Source organism: Ziziphus jujuba, chromosome 5 (genome assembly GCF_031755915.1).
Source record: "Ziziphus jujuba cultivar Dongzao chromosome 5, ASM3175591v1".
In the NCBI taxonomy this organism is placed as follows: Eukaryota; Viridiplantae; Streptophyta; class Magnoliopsida; order Rosales; family Rhamnaceae; genus Ziziphus; species Ziziphus jujuba.
The window spans coordinates 24,758,201-24,764,912 of record NC_083383.1 but is presented as its reverse complement, the minus strand read 5'-3'; the positions used below and the strand labels follow the sequence as shown (position 1 = coordinate 24,764,912).

At 33.2% G+C, this 6,712-nt stretch overlaps 1 long non-coding RNA gene across 1 annotated transcript; it reads right to left on the bottom strand.

Annotated features, from left to right (window-relative positions):
• Positions 1 to 432: 432 nt before the first annotated feature.
• On the bottom strand, positions 433 to 2,267 carry LOC125423055 (uncharacterized). Its single transcript, XR_007241621.2, has 2 exons — positions 1,903 to 2,267; positions 433 to 694 (listed from the first exon to the last, which is right to left on the bottom strand). It is a non-coding gene; the product is annotated as an uncharacterized LOC125423055 (long non-coding RNA).
• Between the last annotated feature and the right edge of the window lie 4,445 nt (positions 2,268 to 6,712).

Sequence of the window (6,712 nt, the reverse complement as noted above, 5' to 3'; positions counted from 1 at the left end):
TTACATATACCATAACAGCAATTAGACTGCCTATAAATTGCTCTATTATTGGAAGGACAGAAAACTATCACAAGAAAGAATAAGAAAGAGAATCAAATCTGACCAAAAGATCATGACGAAGTTATCATTCACCATGCTCTCTTTTGTTCTTCTATTCAGTTTTTTCACTCAATGTTCCATAGGTAACCGTTTTGACCGTATCTCTTATTTTAAATTTATTAGTTCTCAATTTGCTTCTCCCAAAATAATGTTAAATATATATATATATATATATATATAACTAGTTGTATACAATGAGTCTTATCATATCGATCTTGGCTTCTTCGTTTATTTATTTATTTTTTAAATTTAATGGAACTTTTTATATACCCTGATTAAGCGGAATCTGAAGGTCATTTTACTTTTAGAAAAATGGAATCCTACACGACGAGCTTAGAAATCCCATAATTCTCAAAAGTATTACATACTTATTTGGTTTATTTTTTGCAGGGCAACAATTTTGCAAGTACAGCGTAACAATAGCAGGGAGATGTGGTCCGAATGGAGCAACAGATTGTGGTGATTATTTTAACCGAAACTTTGGAGCAAGAGCAATGACCCATGGATGTTCATGTGCCGCTGATGGAGCCACTAGTCGCACTTGCACTTGTTGTGTTAGTACTATATCTTCTCTTTGTCACTCCACTTCACCAGCCTGCTAATTCCCCCACCCCACCAAAAAAAAAACAAAAATAAAAAATAAAAAACCTGAAATCGCATTTTTCTAGCTAGTAATAAATTCTCTTGTCGAGGAGCCAGTATTGTCTTTGTAGTCCTTTTGGAAATATCCAAGATGATTCAAATTCATGATGAAAAAGAAAACAAAGAAGATGATTCAATCTTTTTTTTTTGTCAAACCAGATCGGGTTGGAACCAATAAAATAATAATAATACTCATTTGTAGTCAATTCTCTTTTATTAGCCGGATTGTTAATTTTTTCTTCAATTTTACTGTTTGCTCATATTTCTGCACGTATATATATACAGTTATTATTTTTTTTTAATTTGTACATTTATATATATATATATAGTTATTGACCTATAATAAGTCATTCAAATACTTTAAAGCTTAATATTTCAATTATGAGTGAATGAAATACTAAAATTATAGAAATACATAAAAAATCATTTATGCACTCATATAAAGCCTAAGTATTAAAATAAAAGATATCCTAATAGTTCCCACGACAATAATTATGAGCTTAGAAATCCTATAATTCTCAAACGAGGAACTCTTTGACGTTGGCATTGAAGCTAATCACACAATTGCCTTTTGATTTCCAAACGAAATCATGACTAATTCCGTAAAACTATATCTTAGCAATTTTTGAATATGTATTATGGCTCTAAAAATTTTTATTTAGTCAAACAATAATAATTAAAACATTTCATTTGTTTTTTCTCTTCCCAATAACGTCTTTAAAAAAAAAAAAAAAAAAAAAAAACTAAAGTTATGTATGCATATATACAGAAAGAACATAAATTATACTATTAAAAAAAAAAAGAAAGAAAAGAAAAGGCATAGATCAGTATCAAAGCTAGCTTTAACGTTAATATTCATATATAGTATATAACATTTTAATTTATTGAATAATATATATGTTGCATATGTACTAAGGATGCGCATGTTTCATTCTCATCCTACACATAGATTAAGTTATCATATAGATACATTTCTAGACTGAAAATTTGAAAATTACAATTAGAAATGGAACTACAACTGGGAGATACTCAATTGGTTACTGGAGGACACAAATGCAAGAACATTTGAGGTAGAAGACAATAAAGTTGATCGTTTAAATGATTTGATATATGATTTATTGACTGAAACACTCCTACAAAGTGATACATATGAGATTTTACCTCAATCTCCATCTCTAGGTGACTTTGCCTTGCAACCCATGAATTTAGAAGTTCCTCTAGCAACTAGAAAAAGAAATAGAATCTCTAGGTGACTTTGCCTTGCAACCCATGAATTTAGAAGTTCCTCTAATAACTAGAAAAAGAAATAGAATGGAAGCTGAAGAGGAATCTAGGTCATTTGAGGCTAATAGTTCTCATTAAGATGTTCTAAACAAGCTCACCCATACTATCGACAAGCTGAACCAAACTATTAATTAAATCAATGCTAGAGAACATAATTGTCAGGATATTATCAAGGATATCTTAAATGTGGATAAGCCTGTTCCTTTCACAGTGCTTAAGTTGCTTAATACTAAATCAAAACATGAAGTTTTTGAAATTGACACATGAAGAGTGTTCCAATTGGATAACTTTTGAATTAGAAAAATGAGTTTTTTTTGTTTTTTTTTAATATAACCGTAGTGTTCTAAATTGTTTTTGGATTATTATTGTTTGAGAATTTTATTATAATTTTGAATTTTAATGAATCATTTTCTTTGAGTTTTCTTTTTATTATAATTTGAAATACTGGTCAATTATGATAAACACATTCCAACAGCCCTGCAACAGCCTCAACAACTCTCACCAACTCTCACCAACTCTCAACAACCTGATAATACGCAGGATGACCAACATACATAATGGATATATTGAAGGATGGGTACAGATAATATTTTGGAGATCAGTGGGTAAAAGCTAACGCTTAAGGAGATAATGATAACTCTTCTTGTACTTATCACATGCATTATTCTATCCAATTACTTTGTATATACATAAGTGTTGTACCACCATGAAAGACATCAAGTCAAATACGATTCAGTAAATTGTTTGCTAGTAAATTATTTCTCCAAATTCTTTCAATCTCTTTAACCGTAAGTTTCTACATGGTATCTGATGTGATTTCGCTTGTGCCCGTTCAACGAACTATCCACTAGGGTACGGTCCTATACAAATGAAGATGTGGTCAATCACTAGGGCACAAGTTAAGATATTTAAGGACAACTTGGCTGGATTTATTCATGGAGTGATTCAATCTCAAGAGGGCATGACAATACCTGAAGATACAATATCCATTTTAAGCCTCCAAGTGGTGGAGATCAATATTGATCCAGATAGCTATTTTCGTGCAAATTTGGACTCTGAGCAGCAATGAATGATTCTAACACTTCATGAAAACAATGAATATCATTAAGAGGACATGGAATCCAGCCAAAGCAGAATCAAAAATATCTAAAAAGGATTTGTACGAATAGCCTCTCAATTTGACCGAAAATGTGTTGTTTTGCCACTAGCTTTGACTTTTTTTCTTGTTTGACTTATTCCAATCAAGGGACAATATGTGGGAATCATTATTAATAATATTTGGCATCCTACATGGCATATGGAAGCTAATTTGGAGCCCAAAAAAGCTGGAGATTGGTCAAAGATACCTTAGTAGTCAAACTAGTCAACTTGTTTCCTCATTTGATTTTGACTTTTCATTTTAGGAAATTAGTCTTTTATTTTTACTTTTATTTATTTATTTGCTGGACATATAAGATTAGGAAAGTTATTATTTTAGCATTTCAATTGTAAATTAATTAATTCCTAACTCAAAATAAAGAAATTAATTAATCCAAATTAGTTTAGAAAACTAAGAAAAATTAGGCACTTTCCTTTTCTCTACTTTTCTTTTCTCTAATTTCTTTTTGTCAACACTTTGTGTCCGGTTTTGAATTAACTTTTTAGAGCTTTTGCTTTGTAATCTTAGCCTATTTAAAGGCTTATTTTCAATGAGAAATCAGGCTTGAATTTTATACAGAAAATTATTTGTGAGATTGAATTTTATTTGTTCTCTTTAAACACCTAAAACACCATTAGTGAATGAGTGTTTTAGTTTGACTTATCAATAGAAAATCCATCACCTATTGTGATGTCTTCATTATATACCAAGGTTTCTAATCGCAGGTTGGTTAGGAGTCAAGGTGATCATTAGAACTTGAACATAATTAGATCCAGGCTAATATAATACGGATTTAGAAACAGGTCGTCCTAGGTTTGTATCAGTATCAGAGTTGGAATCAGTCTTGCGAATTAGTTTGAATGTCATCATTGAATGGAACTGAAATTGACAATTCAATCTTTTTGTAAATGCTCCAGCCTTATTTCAGTCAAATTGGTTTCAACAAATTACCTTCTGCGGAGAGCACAAGTCATTCCTCTAATCAAAAGCTTCGGCATATACCATCATTCTTGATGGCATTGTTCCACTAGCCAAACTCTCTGATTTGACTGATGAAACCAAACAGGTTGTGAATCCCAATTATACACTATGGCTTGGTAATGATGGTCTTTTAATCATGTGGCTCTTAGGAACAATGACCATTGACGTTCTCATTTTCACCTTTGGCTTAGACAAAACATATTTTGTGTGGACTAAAATCGAGGAGCATTTTTTGCGTGCAACAAAGGAGAAAGAGTTATTTTTAACAGATAGTCTCATGGGATTGCGGAAAGGTAATTCTTCAATCGATGAGTTTATCAAACGTTTTAACAATATGTGTGATAATCTTGAAGCTATGGGAAAACCAGTAGGTGACTTGGATAAGTATTTTTACTTTTTGTGACTTTCCTTTAGATAAGATACATTGTGATTTATGGGGACTAGCCCCAATAACTTCAAATAAAGGATATTTATTCTGTGCTATTTTTATAGATGATTTTAGTAGATATTGTTAGCTATCTCCCTTGAAGAAAAAAAATCTGAATTTTATGATTGCTTCTTGAAATTTCAACGGATGGTGGAGAATCAATTTGATTGAAAAATTAAAATATTTCCAAGTGATGGTGGTGGAGAATTTACTTCAAAAAATTTTAAGTATCACTTGGATATTTGTGGAATTATACATCAGTTGTCTTGTCCAGGGACACCACAACAGAATGGTATTGTAGAACAGAAACATCGACATATAATTGAAACCAGGCTAACTATGATCTTCCATGCTAGTATTCCTTTGAAATACTGGGTTGATGTGTTTCTAACTTCAGTTTACCTAATCCACCATTTACTTTTTTTATGTGTTAGCCATGCAAGCACCTTATTATAAGCTATATGGAAGGAGTCTTGATTACAATGGACTTAAAATTCTTGGATCTCGCTGCTTTCCTTATCTACGGAGCCCAGGAGCAAACAAATTCAGTAAAAAATCTTATCGATGTGTATTTATAGGATATAGTCTTATGCATAAAGGATATAGATGTTTAAATCCATCCACCAATAAAATTTTTATTTCTAGAGATGTGGTTTTTTATGAGACTATCTTTCCTTACAAATCTTCTTTGAATATAATTTCACAGTATTCACTTCCCTTAACCGTGTATCCAGAAGCAGATAAGTGGCACCAACAAACCAAATCACAACTCCAAGATTCCTTGGCCCACTTCAACACTTCTTCCCCCTCATCTACCCAAAACACACAATATTCCATGGCCCATCCTAACACTTCATCTCTCTCCCCTCCTAGGACCTAATTGGATTGTTGTTGCCATGACAACTCTATGCCTATTCAAACTCTTTCACGTGACTAGCACACTGTTGACCAAACCTTAATCCTTCAAACATTCTCACCAATAATTCACCCATCTGCTCAACTATTCACCAAACTCCACCTACTATTCAAACACCTTAAAATTTTTCTACACAAGTCGAGACCATCATTCCATCTCCTTTTCAATTACATAATATCTCACGTAAACTCTTCATTGAATTACCCATCCCACAACCCACCTCCTCGAACACAATTGGATTTTTGTTGCCATGACAACTCTATGCCTATTCAAACTTGTTCATGTGACCAACCCACTTTTAACCAAACTCTTAATCCTTCAAACATTCTCACCAATAATTCACCTATCCTATCAACTATTCACCAAACTCCACCTACTATTCAAACACCTCAAAATTCTTCTACACAAGCTAAGACCATCATTCCATCTCTTTCTCAATTACATGATATCTGATGTGAACTCTTCATTGACTTACCCATCCGACGGGCCCACCTCCTTGGACACAATTGGATTTTTGTTGCCATGACAACTCCATGCCTATTCAAACTCTTTCATGTGACCAGCCCATTTTTGACAAAAATTTTAATCCTTCAAACATTCTCACCAATAATTCACCCATCCGATCAACTATTCACCAAACTCCACCTACTATTCAAACATCTCAAAATTCTTCTACACAAGTCGAGACCATCATTCCATCTCCTTCTCAATTACATGATATCTTATGTGAACTTTTCACAACAGCTCTTAAATCTTTGCAAAGGCCATAAGCCATGGTCGAAGAATTGGACGCACTTCATAAAAATAAAACTTGGTCATTGGTGCCACAGCCTGCTTATGGAAATATTGTTGGTCAAAGTGGGTCTACAAAACAAAATTCAAAGAAGATGGCAGCCTAGATAGGTATAATGTAACACCCCGCCCCAAAGTACAACGGAAATTTTCCAACTTTGATAGAGGTTGACCGTTGACCGTTGACTTTGACTTTGACCGTTGACCGGAAGGGGTCAAAAGTTGACTTTTTGTTCCGGTTGGAATTCTAGGTTGACTGAGGTACCGTTACGAAGTACACATTGGTACGAGTTTGTAGACTAGTAGCACGTTGAAAACGGAGCTACGGTTTGAAAGTTATGAGTAAAACAAGTTGGGGTCCAAATTGTCCAAGGGGTGCCGAAGTTGACTTTTTATTCATGCAAAGTTGAGTTTTGACTCATACATGGTTGTG